This window comes from Penaeus japonicus, unplaced genomic scaffold (genome assembly GCF_977035675.1).
Source record: "Penaeus japonicus unplaced genomic scaffold, GWHDUDI00000001_assembly GWHDUDI00000009, whole genome shotgun sequence".
NCBI classification, from domain to species: Eukaryota; Metazoa; Arthropoda; class Malacostraca; order Decapoda; family Penaeidae; genus Penaeus; species Penaeus japonicus.
The window spans coordinates 6,649,939-6,665,340 of NW_028234411.1; positions in this window are offsets into that span (position 1 = coordinate 6,649,939).

The following is a 15,402-nucleotide window of genomic DNA, read 5'->3' on the forward strand; positions in this document are numbered from 1 at the left end:
TTGAACTCATTAGCTTAAATATTAGTTCTGTAGAATTAGGTGACTGTACAGGGAAAGTCAGGTGACTCATTACGTCTTTTTATTGATATCTAAGCCCCAAAGTTCACTCGGGTCAAAGGGCGGGACTTTTTCTCCGAACGTCAAAAAACTTGCCGATCCTCACGCCGAGCTTATGAAATGACACAAGTCACTGGGGTAATTAAAGGCCAAAGGAGGACAATGCACTCTTTGCTCTGTACACAATCAAAAACAAATGGCTAATGTAAATACAATGTAAATTGGGTATGGTTGTGTAGCAGATTGATTACTCCCTAGCAGGTGTTAGTATATGATACTCAAATTCATCAGTGTAAGAGAGTTTATTCAGAGCTGTATAAAACTCTTTGTAGACAAGGATTATTTTACATGCATATGATAACCAATTTCAGTTTAGATAAGACATTGGTAGGCAATGCACAGGATATTTATTAATTTACCTGTACACATACGTGCACACATATGTACACACACACACATATATATATATGCATACATACACACACACATATATATATATATATGCATACATACACACATACACACAGATATATGTATATATATATCTATATATACACACATACACACGCGCTTGCTTGCGCACGCACACGTACACGCACACACACATACAGAAATTCATACACACACACACAAGTCATATGACCACCGTAGGACACAACCAAGCCCACAGAACCTAGAGTGAACCTAAAGTTGTGAAAAAAGGCACTTCCACGGAGAGTTATGTATCACATAAATAATGAGATGTATAATATAGTATGTATTGTAAACATAGATGATACCATTAAAATAGTCTTAAAACTTGGAAGGAAAAATCTGTCCCATGGCAATTCGCCAAAAGGGAAATGATTGAGATGACAATATGTACGAAACTGCGCATAACCTGTCAAATGCAGAAGGATTTAGTGTTATCTGATGGAGAAAGTTTAGAGCGCTGAGGATTATGTTTACGCAAATGAGTAAATATTAGGGTCAGCCAATTACGTGATGAGATTACTATCGGAATTGACGAGTCAGGTAATCTAATTTGGATGCCCAGTTAAAATCTACAGTCAGTTTAGACGCCATGGTACATGACACAATTCAATACGTACAGAATATACGTGGACGCTGTGTGCCTTTAAGACTAAAATAGTTTTTTTTTCTGTACTATCTATTTATTTATGTGCATTGCATAACAATAGCTAACGTATACATAAGTCCATACATGCATACAATACAATGCAATTACATATATATAAGTACAAATAAATAAAGTTTAAAAGATTGTTTCGCAGTGACCTCAATGAACTTCAGCTGTAGATTTTGCCAACAAAAGTGAACAAATAATACTTAATAATTGAGTGACTGCATCAAATGGGTCTGGTGACTGAATAGGTCACATAGGACCGCTATTTGAGGTTAATAACTTTCTCTCAACTTGACTGTACTTCAATCACCCAGTAATTAACCGAATCAGGATAATAAAGGTAATATGAATTATTAAATCACATATCTTTGCTCAGAGTCAATCAGAACTTTCCGCGTCAGAGGAAGCGTCAATAAATATATATCGTTTTCCGTTACAGTTCTGTTATCATCACAATATCAGGGTCAATTATCTCGATTTGAATTGTGTAAATATATTACAGACTAGATGTATACTATTACAAAATAGCCATACTGAATTTAAAAGAACTTTTTTCAATGTTGACGAAATTCTCACTGTCCATATCACTTTCAGCTTATTAATGCCGACGAATTAGTCATGTAATGTATCAGTTTATCATCAGAAAAAAAGATCTTATGAAATGTTTAATCTATCCTGAGTGTAAGGATTTACAGTACTAACCAAACTTGCATGGTCCATATCACTTAGTTTACTAATTGTAACAAATCAGTAGTATTGTGTTTCCGTTTACTATTACATAACAAACAAGTATGATACCCATCACTACATTTACACTGTAGTTGACGCAATCCAAGTTGACGCAAGTAATGTCCCCTGTAAATACCTATACTGACACTGATAAGTAGAGGTCATACCAGGTCAACAGATGTTTACTTATGTGGGCAATTTATTTGCATTACAATATATTAACAGATAAAATTGTTAAATATCATAGAAATATATGATGTATGATTGCCTTAGTATACACTGATTTTGAACATTTGTCAGTGTGAATAAAACCTGCACAATATTATTTGTTTACAACGATAAATATTACAATATACACACTTTATTGGTATGTGGCCTAGAGGAGATTGCATTTTAGACAAGATGTCCAGAAAGGAACTCATCGAACACGTTATCGACTACATCAGCGACCTTCAGGACACCCTCCAGTCTGACTCGGACTCCGACAGTCGTCCAGGGAGTCCTATGAACGACGTCACTTTCAGCGACTCCTTCAGCCAGCAGTCACAATATGGCGGCTATGGCGTTCAACCTGAGCAGTTCTCCCTCCACCACCAAGGTTTCTACACCGACGACACTGTCAAAGATCTCCAATATCCCCAACATGGAAACACTTTCCAACATGGTTACAATACCATTAACTCTGGTAGCAGTGATTTTATCGGCGGCGGTAACTACTACAATAGTCGTAGCACAGACTTCAGCAGTGGCTACAACAGTGACGGTAGCAATTGCAGTGGATACAGTTCTGGATCGTACTACACGAACTGAAGCATCTAACATATTTGTAAATATTGTATAAAGACATATATAGATATAAATAAATTTTTTGATAACAGAAGAGAAGCTATATTATTATCCTATAATTTTCTTAGATCGAGTGCGTCAAGGTAGAAGAGCATTTGCGTATTGTCGGAATGATGGTAGTTTTTTTTTTTTTTTTTCTTTTTTACAAATTTTAGAATCATGATTATATGTAAACAATTGATTTTGTGTTTCAAGTTTTCTACCTAAAAGACATCGCTTTTCCTTACCTTTGACAATAATAGGCTTTTGATTTCATTTATTTAAACTTTCCATCAGTTCTTGTTCTCTTTGTTCGTTTATGGTTATAAAGCAAGGATTATTGGTCAGTTCAGGTCAAGGGGCGTGACGCTTTACAGAGGTCAAACAACTTGCTGATAATAACACTGACGCCAGCCCTTAACCTATGACATAATGATGTTTGTTGTCACTAAATCCAGTTGAATATATTTCTAAACGATTAGGTGACTGCACTAAGTTGGTCAGGTATCCAATTACTCCAGTTAATGTTCCGGTTCTCATATTGTTATATAAGTCACAAAACCTGGTTCAGGTCAAGAGGAGCTACGCAAGACAATTGGAGTAATTATAGAATAAGGGGCAATGTTCTGAACACAAAGGAAAACAAATAAGTAATCCAAACAGGATGCACACCATGGTTTTCTATGATGTCAAGAAGGACGAAACTCGAATCGCAATCAGTAAACTAAAACATATGTCAGTCTAAGCTAAAGATATATTAGAAGTCCAATTCAACGGCTATATTAAGTCAACCGATAGTGCAAAAGAAAAATAATTTAGTTCAGTTCAAAACGGCCCAAATCTATTATTTGAGAAACAGCAAAACTATCTTCGTTTCCTGCATTATAATACTTCTAATAGACAGATATGACTGAATATCTTATCTGCAGTTTTGGGTTGTGAACAAAGTTCTTTGCAGAAATATTGCATATTGAGGTTATGTTGATATTTTTCATGACGATTTTCTTTTTTTTCCCAAATGCTAGAATAATAAAAACATAACTTCCAAGATGCCAAGATTACCACTCGCTCATTTAGTATCAATATTTGATGTAAAAGATATAGATAGAAAGCTGTCGGTAAATACACATTAACATAAAAAGAATATTCAATATATGTGTGTGTATATGTATATAAACACACACATATATACATATATATATATATATATATATATATATATATATATACAGGTAGATATATATATATATATATATATATATATATACATATATATATTATATATATATACATATATAGTTTTTTATTGATATTTTTATACTGCGTTTAATGGCAAAGTAGAGATAAATTAGTAAGTGTTCTGTGCATTAACTGTCAGTTGTTATCTAAAGTATTTTACCTAAATTGGTTATCAAATGCATGTGCAAGAATCCTTGCCTACAAAAGTGCTTATATACATCTCTCTGAATAAGCCCTTTTACACTGATGAATACGAGTATCATATTCTAACACCTGCAAAAGAGTAACCTGTTATATGATAAGCGACCATACCGAATTTACATTGTATTTACATTAGACATTTTGTTTTTGATTGTGTAAAGAGCAAAGAGTGCATTGTCCTACTTTGCCCTTTAATTACCTCAGTCACTTGTGTCCATTCTCAGTCTGCATGACGTACTAGTGTTTGTTGTCAAAAAAGGTGATTGAATATTACTTCTGTAGAATTAGGTGACTGTACTGGGAAGGTCAGGTGACTCATTACGTCTTTTTATTGATATCTAAGGCCCAAAGTTCACTCGGGTCAAAGGGCGGGACTTTTTCTCCGAACGTCAAAAAACTTGCCGATCCTCACGCCGAGCTTATGAAATGACACAAGTTACTGGGGTAATTAACGGCCAAAGGAGGACAATGCACTCTTTGCTCTGTACACAATCAAAAACAAATGTCCAATGTAAATACAATGTAAATTGGATATGTTCGAATAGCATATTGATTACTCCTTAGCAGGTGTTTTTATGTGATACTCAGACTCATCAGTGTAAGAGGCCTTATTCAAGAGCTGTATAAAAAACCCTTTGTAGACAAGGATTCTCTTATATGCATTTAATAACCAATTTAGGTAAAAGACTTTAGATAATACTCTGATAGGTAATACACAGAACATTTATTGATTTACCTCTACGCACACATACACACATATGTACACACACACATATATATGTATGTATGTTTGTACGTATGTATGTATATATACATATGAATCTGTGTGTATAAACATGTATATATGTACACACACATACATACATACAAACACACACACACACACACACGCACACATATATAATCGTATATTTCGTTTACATTTTTTTTCGATTTCCGTTTCGTTTAATGAACAATGTAAACAAACGACGTCCAAACAGTAATGGGAAATACGTCGTCGTTAAATAGATAATTTTTTTTTACGAATATACAATATTCTGTATTATTGCAGGAATCTTAATTCTGAAACCTAAGATTATTTGTGATTACCACAAACTTTATCCTAAACATTTGTAGCATTAGAGCGATAGAATGAAAGAAACATTAAATTTCTTTACATACTCGTTTCGGCAAAATAACCTACAGGAGTAATTAGTGCTTATCTTACTTTATGTCGTTATTTTTTCTGGGTCAAGAAAGGTCAAGAACCACTTCCAGTTGCAGCTTAAGGTCAGTGTGAGCTTCAACAAGTCTTCTGACCACCGTAGGACACAACCACGCCCACAGAACCTAGAGTGAACTTGAGTTGTGAAAAAGGCACTTCCACGGAGAGTTATGTATCACATAAATAATGAGATGTATAATATAGTATATCTTGTAATCATAGATGATACCACGAAAATAGCTTTAAAACTTGGAAGGAAAAATCTGTCCCATGGCAATACGTCAATAGGGAAATGATTGAGATGACAATATGTACGAAACTGCGTGTAACCTGTCAAATGCAGAAGGATTTAATGTTATCTGATGGAGAAAGTTTGGTGCGCTGAGGATTATGTTTACGCAAATGAGTAAATATTATTTGTATTACATATATCAACAGGTATAATTGTTAAATATAGAAATATATGATGTATGATTGCCTTAGTATACATTGATTTTGAACATTTGTCAGTGTGAATAAAATTTGTAAAATATTTTTTTTAGTTACAGCGGCAAATATTATAATATATACACTTTATTGGTATGTGGCCTAGTGGAGGTTTTATTTTAGACATTCAGATGTAACAATAAAAAGTCAGATAGATTAAACATCTCAAAATCAAAAAGTTGCCAGCTCATATATCTTCAGTAGTGTAAGCTGTCTATAAATGTAAACAAATCGTTGACCTATGATGACCTAAGTAGAAAGCTTTTACAGAGCATTATTGTTTAAACAATATGACGGTCACCTCAGTGCACAAATGCAATAATGATTTTTTTATCAACAAAAGTTCATGGGTTACACAGGATTAAGTTGTTTTAGACGTTAAAACTTAATTAGTTCTTAATTGTACGCTCAGTGAAGCAATAAGAACGTTTCACAACATTCTATTTGACATTGTTCTTTGCTGTATCTTCGAAGAGTAAAAGTGCAATGCCTGACGTGATGGTGTGCTGGCATCATTACTATCAACAAGTTTGAATTTTGTAAGGTGTTAGGCTTCTTGAATAAATAAATAAAAGGTGGAAATAAAGCGTTTAAGGGCATTGTCAGAGGAAGGAAAGTACGTTTCATTTCAAGTGTCTATCCTTTTCTTTAGACTTTAGAAGTACTTTGTAGTTTCTCATTCAAGTGATTCTCAAGAAACATTTACTTCGGATTATTTATTGTATATTTGTTCTGGTCACAAAGATAGATCAATTAGCAAGTAATGATATTAGAACTAATAACATTAGCGATAGTTTTCCACTGAACCAATCAAAACTTTCCACGTCACAAAAGGCGTGGTCAAGGACTTGTTTTCTAGACACCTGGCTTATATAATCCCGTCCAGGTAAACATGAACCATAGCTTTTACCTAGCACTGTCCTTGTCGTATCATCTGGTCTCAGAACTTCTTGAACATAAATATGAACACCGTTTATGATAGAACAATGGCCACTGCCATGGCAACTGCCCTCGCCGCCAACTCTAGCATGGCATCCGATAAGGCACAGATGCGCCTCTACCTCGATACACTCAAGGCTATGGTGCCTCAGTGTCCCAAGAATCGCAAGGTGTCCAGACAGGAACTCATCGAACACGTCATCGACTACATCAGCGACCTTCAGGACACCCTCCAGTCTGACTCGGACTCCGACAGTCGTCCAGGGAGTCCTATGAACGACGTCACTTTCAGCGACTCCTTCAGCCAGCAGCCACAATATGGCGGTTATGGCGTTCAACCTGAGCAGTTCTCCCTCCACCACCAAGGTTTCTACACCGACGACACTGTCAAAGATCTCCAATATCCTCAACATGGAAACACTTTCCAACATGGTTACAATAGCATTAACTCTGGTAGCAGTGCTTTTATCGGCGGCGGTAACTACTACAACAGTCACAGCACAGACTACAGCAGTGGCTACAACAGTGACGGTAGCAATTGCAGTGGATACAGTTCTGGATCGTACTACACGAACTGAAGCATCTAGCATATTTGTAAATATTGTATAAAGGATATATATATGGATATAAATATATATTTTGATAAGAGAAGAGAAGCTATATTATTATCATATAAATTTCTATTTTCTTGTCGGAATGATGGTAATCCTTTTTTTTTTTTTTCTTTTTTTTTTTTTTACAAATCTTAGAATCATGATTATATACGAACAATTAATTTTGTGTTTCAAGTTGTCTACCTAAAAGGGATCGCTTTTCCTTACCTTTGAAAATAATAGGCTTGATTTAATTTATTTAAATTTTCCATCAGTTCTTGTTCTCTTTGTTCGTTTATGGTTATAAAGCTAGGATTATTGGTCAGTTCAGGTCAAGGGGCGTGACGCTTTGCAGAGGTCAAACAACTTTCTGATAGTAACACTTACGTCAGTCCTTAATCTATGACATAATGATGTTTGTTGTCACTAAATCCAGTTGAATATATTTCTAAACGATTAGGTGACTGCAGTAAGTTGGTCAGGTATCCAATTACTCCAGTTAATGTTCCGGTTCTCATTTTGGTATATAAGTCACAAAACCTGGTTCAGGTCAAGAGGAGCTACGCAAGACAATTGATGTAATTATAGAACAAGAAGGGGCAATGTTCTGAACACAAAGGAAAACAAATAAGTAATCAAAACAGGATACACACCATGGTTTTCTATGATATCAAGAAGGACGAAACTCGAATCGTAAACAGTAAACTAAAACATATGTCGGTCTAAGCTAAAGATATATTTTAGAAATCCAATTCAGCTGCCATAGCAAATCAACCGATAGCACATAAGAAAATGAATATAGTTCAGATCAAAACTGTTAAAATCTATTATTTGAGAAACAGCAAAAATATCTTCGTATCATGCATTATAATACTTCTAATAGACAGGTATGGCTGAGCACCTCAATCTGCAGGTTTGGGTTGTGAACAAAGGTCTCAACCCAGAAATATTGCATATTGAGGGTATGTTGATATTCTTCATCATGACGATTTTCGTTTTTTTTTCAAATGCTAGAGTAATAAAAACATAGCTTCACCATTGCAACTATTTGATCACCTAGCACCTTGGAGGTTTACTGTTCTGAATCTTATAGCGAATTTATCACTTAACTTAGCTTATACCAAGATTACCACTCGCTCATTTAGTATCAATGTTTGATCTAAACGATATAGATAGAAAGCTGTCGATAAATACACATTAACATAATAAGGATATTCAATATATGTGTACACAAACGTGTGTATATGTATATATATATACATACATATATAGTTTTTATTTATATTTTTACACTGCGTTTAATGGCAAAGTAGAGGTAAATTAATGTGTTCTATGCATTAGCTGTCAGAGTGTTATCTAAAGTATTTTACCTAAAATGGTTATCAAATGCATATGAGAGAATCTTTGCCTAGAAAAACCCTTTTATACTGACGAATATAAGTATCATATTCTAACACCTGCAAAAGAGTAACCTGCTATCTGATGAGCGACCATACCCAATTTACATTTGTATTTGCATTAGACATTTGTTTTTGATTGTGTACAGAGCAAAGAATGCATTGTTCTCCTTTGGCCTTTAATTACCCCAGTGACTTGTGTCATTTCATAAGCTCGGCGTGAGAACCGGCAAGTTTTTTGACGTTCGGAGAAAAAGTCCCGCCCTTTGACCCGAATGAACTTTGGGGCTTAGATATCAATAAAAAGACGGAATGAGTCACCTGACCTTCCCTGTACCGTCACTTAATTCTACAGAAGTAATATTTAATCACCTTTTTTGACAACAAACACTAGTACGTCATGCAGAGTGTTGATGAGTTCTCAATGGTATTACATATAATGACAATAAACAGTTTTGGCAGAAATTTATATATCTTCTGCATAGTGTCAGTGTGGCCTTTTAGAATTATTTCATATATACAAAAGTGTGTGTTTAGTTTTATATATACATATATATGTATCTATCTATGAATATATATATATATATATATATATACATACATTTATATTTATACATACATATATATACATTTATATATAATTATCTGAAAGACGCTGTGTAATATTTAAACACCTTTTTTGACAACAAATATATTTCGTTCATATTCTTTTCGATCTCTGTTTCGTTTAACGGACAATGTAAACAAACGACGTCCAAACAGTAACGGGAAATGTTATCGTTAACTAAATTAACTATTTGACGAATGTACAATATTCTGTTTCATTGTAGGAATCTTAATTCTGAAACCTAAGATTATTTGTGATTTCCACAAACTTTAACCTAAACATTTGTAGCATTAGCACGGTAGAACAAAAGAAACATTGAATTTCTTTACATACTCGTTTCGGCAAATAATCCACAGGAGTAATTAGTGCTTATCCTACTTTACGTCGTTATTTTTCTAGTTCAAGAAAGGTCAAGAACCACTTCCAGTTACAGCTTTAACAAGTCTTCTGACTACCGTAGGGCACAACCACGCCCATAGAACCTAGAGTGAACTTGAGTTGTGAAAAAAGGTACTTCCACGGAGAGTTATGTATCACATAAATAATGAGATGTATAATATAGTATATCTTGTAATCATGAATGATACCACGAAAATAACTTTAAAACTTGGATGGAAAAATCTGCCCCATGGCAATACGTCAATAGGAAAATGATTGAGATGATAATATGTACGAAACTGCGTGTAACCTGTCAAATGCAGAAGGATTTAGTGTTATCTGATGGAGAAAGTTTGGAGCACTAAGGATTATGTTTACGCAAATGAGTAAATATTGGGTCAGTCAATTACGTGATGAGATTACTGTCAGGTAATCCTATTTTGGATGCCCAGTTAAAATCTACAGTCAGTTTAGACGTCATGATGCATGGTACAATTCAATACGTATAGAATATACGTGGACGCTGTGTGCCTTTAAGGCTAAAATAGTTTTTCTGTCTATCTATTTATTCATGTGAAATGCATAACATTAACTAACGTATACACAAGTCCATACATGCATACAATACAATGTATTAACAGTATATATATAAGTTCAAATAAAAAAGTATAGACGATTGTGTCACAGTGACCTCAATGAAATTCAGCTATATAGTAATTGAGTGACTGCATGAAATGGGTCAGGTGACTGAAGGTTAATAACTCTGTCTCAAGTTCAACTGTACTTCACTCACCCATTTATTAACTGACTAATAACAATAAAGGTAACATGAATGATTAAATCACATATTTTTGCTCAGAACCAATCAGAACTTTCCGCGTCAGAGGAAGCGTCAAGATATTTTCGTGACCCAAGGCTTATATATATTCTTTTCGTTACAACAGTGATAGTGCCGTTCTGTGTCGTGCTACACAAATTAAATATTGTATTGAGACACTAACTAGACATACATCTTATAAATTATATTATCACAATATCAGTGTCAATGATCTCGATTTGAAATGTGTAAATATAGTATCGATTAAATGTATACTATTACAAAATATCCATACTGAGTTTTAAAAGAACTATTTTCGATGTTGATGAAATTGGAGCTGTTCATATCATTTACAGTTTATTAATGCCGACGAATTAATCATGCAATGTCTCTGTTTATCACCAGAAAAAAAAAATCTTATGAAATGTGCAATCTATCCTGGACTACAGTACTAACCAAACTTGCATGGTCCATATCACCTAGCATACTAATTGTAACAAATCAGTAGTATTTTGCTTCCATTTATTATCAGATAATAACAAAAATGTTTGATACCCATCACTACATTTACACTGCAGTTGTATTACATATATCAGTAGATATGATTGTTAAATATCATAGAACTGTGTTATATGATTACCTTTGTATACTCCGATTTTGAACATTTGTCAGTGTGAATGAAATCTGCAAAATGTTATTTGGTTACAGCTACAAATATTACAATATATACACTTTATTGGTATGTGGCCTGGTGGAGATTGCATTTTGGGCATTCAGATTTGATAATAAAAAATATTTATCTAGTTAAATAGATTAGACGTCTCAAAATAAAAAATTTGCCAGCTGAAGATTATATCTTCAGTAATGTAAGCTGTCTATAAATGTAAACAAATCGTTGACCTGTGATGACCTTAAGTAGAAAGCTTTTACAGAGCATTATTGTTTAAACAATATGGCGGTCATCTAAGTGCACAAATGCAATAATTATTTTTTAACAGAAAATGTTCATGGGTTACACAGGATTAAGTTGTTCTAGACGTTAAAATTTTATTAGTTCTTAATTGTACGCTCAGTTAAGCAATAAGAACGTTTCACAATATTCTATTTGACATTGTTCTTTGCTGTATCTTTGAAGAGTAAAAGTGCAATGCCTGACATGATAATGTGCTGGCATCATTACTATCTACCAGTTTAAATTGTGTAAGGTGTTAGGCTTCTTGAATAAATAAATAAAAAACGCATAAATAAAGCGTTTAAGGGCATTGTCAGAGGAAGGAAAGTACTTTTCATTTCAAGTGTCTATCATTTTCTTTAGACTTTATAAATACTTTGTAGTTTCTCACTCAAGTGATTCTCAAGAAAGTAAGAAAAAAACATATTTACTTCGTATTATTTATTGTATATTTGTTCTGGTCACAAAGATAGATGGATTAGCAAGTAATGACATTAGAACTAATAACATTAGCGATAGTTTTCCACTGAACTAATCAAAACTTTCCACGTCACAAGAGGCGTGGTCAAGGACTTGTTTTCTAGACACCTGGCTTATATAATCCTGCCCAGGTAAACATGAACCATAGCTTTTACCTGGTACTGTCCTTGTCGCATCACCTGGTCTCAGTAATTCTTGAACATAAAAATGAACACCGTTTATGATAGAACAATGGCCACTGCCATGGCAACTTCCCTCGCCGCCAACTCTGGCATGGCATCCGATAAGGCACAGATGCGCCTCTACCTCGATACACTCAAGGCTATGGTGCCTCAGTGTCCCAAGAATCGGAAGGTGTCCAGACAGGAACTCATCGAACACGTTATCGACTACATCAGCGACCTTCAGGACACCCTCCAGTCTGACTCGGACTCCGACAGTCGTCCAGGGAGTCCTATGAACGACGTCACTTTCAGCGACTCCTTCAGCCAGCAGCCACAATATGGCGGTTATGGCGTTCAACCTGAGCAGTTCTCCCTCCACCACCAAGGTTTCTACACCGACGACACTGTCAAAGATCTCCAATATCCTCAACATGGAAGCACCTTCCAACATGGTTACAATAGCATTGACTCTGGTAGCAGTGCTTTTATCGGCGGCGGTAACTACTACAACAGTCACAGCACAGACTACAGCAGTGGCTACAACAGTGACGGTAGCAATTGCAGTGGATACAGTTCTGGATCGTACTACACGAACTGAAGCATCTAGCATATTTGTAAATATTGTATAAAGGCATATATAGATATAAATATATATTTTGATAAGAGAAGAGAAGCTATATTATTATCATATAAATTTTCTTAGATCGAGTGTGTCAAGGTAGAAGAGCATTTTAAAATTATGATTATATATAAACAATTGATTTTGTGTTTCAAGCTGTCTACCTAAAAGGCATCGCTTTTCCTTGCCTTTGATGATAATAGGCTGTTGATTTCATTTATTCAAACTTTCCATCAGTTCTTGTTCTCTTTGTTCGTTTATGTATATAAAGCAGTTTTGGGTTGTGAACAAAGTTCTTTGCAGAAATATTGCATATTGAGGGTATGTTGATATTTTTCATGACGATTTTCTTTTTTCTCCAAAGGCTACAATAATAAAAACATAGCTTCACCATTGCAACTATTTGATCACCTAGCACCCTTGAGGTTTTCTGTTCTAAATCTTATAGCGAATTTATCACTTTAACTTAGCTTATACCAAGACTACCACTCGCTCATTTAGTATCAATATTTGATGTAAAAGATATAGATAGAAAGCTGTCGGTAAATACACATTAACATAATAAGGATATTCAATATATGCGTGTGTATATGTATATAAATACACACACACACACACTCTGTGTATATATATATATATATATATGTATATATATATATATATATATATATATATATATATATATATATATGTGTTTTTTTGTTGATATTCTTATACTGCGTTTAATGGCAAAGTAGAGATAGATTAGTAAGTGTTCTGTGCATTAACTGTCAGTCTTATCTAAAGTATTTTACCTAAATTGGTTATCAAATGCATGTGCAAGAATCCTTGCCTACAAAAGTGTTTATATACAGCTCTCTGAATAAGCCCTTTTACACTGATGAAAACGAGTATCACATTTTAACACCTGCAAAAGAGTAACCTGTTATCTGATAAGCGACCATATCCAATTTACATTGTATTTGCATTAGACATTTGTTTTTGATTGTGTACAGAGCAAAGAGTGCATTGTTCACCTTTGGCCTTTAATTACCCCAGTCACTTGTGTCCTTTCTCACTCTGCATGACGTACTGGTGTTTGTTGTCAAAAAAGGTGATTGAATATTACTTCTGTAGAATTAGGTGACTGTACTGGGAAGGTCAGGTGACTCATTACGTCTCTTTATTGATATCTAAGTACCAAAGTTCATTCGGGTCAAAGGGCGGGACTTTTTCCCCGAACGTCAAAAAACTTGCCGATCCTCACGCCGAGCTTATGAAATGACACAAGTCACTGGGGTAATTAAAGGCCAAAGGAGGACAATGCACTCTTTGCTCTGTACACAATCAAAAACAAATGTCTAATGTAAATAAAAGGGCTTATTCAGAGCTGTAACTCTTTGTTGACAAGGATTTTCGATCATGCATTTTATAACCAATTTAGGTAAAACATTTAGATAAGACAATGATAGGTAATGCACAGAACATTTATTAATTTACTTGGTCACATACATACACACATATGTACACACACAAGCACACACAAATTTATGTATATATATAAATATATATATATATATATATGTATATATATATATATATATATATATATATATATATATATATATATATATATATATATATATATATACATGTGTGTGTGTGTGTGTGTGTTTGTGTATGTACATATATATACATATATACATATATACACACATACATATATATATTCATATATAGACATACACACACACACACACCCGCACACGCAAGCACACGCACGCACACCTACACACACATACACAAACACACACACACACACACACATATATATATATATATATATATATATATATATATATATATATATACACAAATCGTTATTTCGTTCATATCTTTCCGATCTCCGTTTCGTTTAACCGACAAGACAGGTCAAGAACCACTTCCAGTTGCAGCTTAAGGTCAGTGTGAGCTTCAACAAGTGTTATGACCACCGTAGGACACAACCACGCCCACAGAACCTAGAGTGAACTTAAGTTGTGAAAAAGGTACTTCCACGGAGAGTCATGTATCACATAAATAATGATATGTATAATATAGTATATCATGTAATCATAGATGATACCACGAAAATAGATTTAAAATTTGGAAGGAAAAATCTGTCCCACGGCAATTCGTCAAAAGGGAAATGATTGAGATGACAATATGAACGAAACTGCGCATAACCTGTCAAAAGCAGAAGGATTTTGTGTTAACTGATGGAGAAAGTTTGGAGCGCTGAGGATTATGTTTACGTAAATGAGTAAACATTAGGATTAGTCAATTACGTGATGAGATTACTGTCTAAATTGACGAGTCAGGTAATCCTGTTTTTGGAATGCCTAGTTAAAATCTACAGTCAGTTTATACGTCATGGTTCATGGTACAATTCAATACGTATAAAATATACATTGAAGCTGTGTGCCTTTAAGGGTAAAATGTTTTTTTTCTGTATTATCTATTTATTTATGTGCATTGCATAACAATAGCTAACGTATATATAAGTCCATACATGCATACACACGCACACAGTGTACATACACACATGCACACAGATATATGTAAACAGGA